This window comes from Lathyrus oleraceus, chromosome 2 (assembly GCF_024323335.1).
Source record: "Lathyrus oleraceus cultivar Zhongwan6 chromosome 2, CAAS_Psat_ZW6_1.0, whole genome shotgun sequence".
Taxonomy (NCBI): domain Eukaryota; kingdom Viridiplantae; phylum Streptophyta; class Magnoliopsida; order Fabales; family Fabaceae; genus Lathyrus; species Lathyrus oleraceus.
This window is the reverse complement of record NC_066580.1, coordinates 255,946,282-255,946,927: the sequence shown is the minus strand read 5'-3', so window position 1 is coordinate 255,946,927 and position 646 is coordinate 255,946,282. Positions and strand designations below refer to the sequence as shown.

The window sequence follows — 646 nt, the reverse complement described above, 5'->3', positions numbered from 1 at the left end:
AAATCCTACGGAAGATCCTAATGAACACCTGACCAAGTTTGTGCAATATGCAGACACTGTAAAGGAGAATGGTGTATCTCAAGTGCGATAAGACTGCGCCTCTTTGCTTTCTCACTAAGAGACAGATCTTGGGCTTGGTTGCAATCCTTGCCATCCAACTCAGTTACAACATGGGAAGAACTGAAGAACATTTTCTTATCCCGATATTTTTTGCCGAGCAAAACTGCTATGCTGAGATCTCAAATCAACGGATTCAGGCAAAAAGATGTAGAATCTCTCTACGAAACGTGGGAGAGATACAAGGACATGATGAGGATATGTCCACATCACGATCTCGAAGACTGGGTGATCATTCACACATTTTACAATGGGCTTTTGTATAACACAAGACTGACAGTAGACGCTGCCGCGGGCGGTGCATTTATGGATAAGCCATACAACGAAGCCTAACAACTCATTGAAAACATGGCCCAGAATCATTGCCAATGGGGAGGTGAAAGAACTCCAGTGGAAAAGTCTCAGACAAAGGGTGGAATGTACGAAATCAGTAGCCTTGACCATGTTCATGCAAAGGTAGATGCCCTTGTTCAAAAATTAGACAACTTGACCATACCACCCGCAGCCACCGTGGCTGCTGTAACTCCAA

The 646-nt window shown here is 44.3% G+C and overlaps 1 non-coding gene across 1 annotated transcript; it reads right to left on the bottom strand.

The window, feature by feature from the left end:
- Positions 1 to 228: 228 nt before the first annotated feature.
- Positions 229 to 335, bottom strand: LOC127124502 (small nucleolar RNA R71). The gene has a single exon (XR_007803986.1). It is a non-coding gene; the product is annotated as a small nucleolar RNA R71 (small nucleolar RNA).
- Positions 336 to 646: the final 311 nt, after the last annotated feature.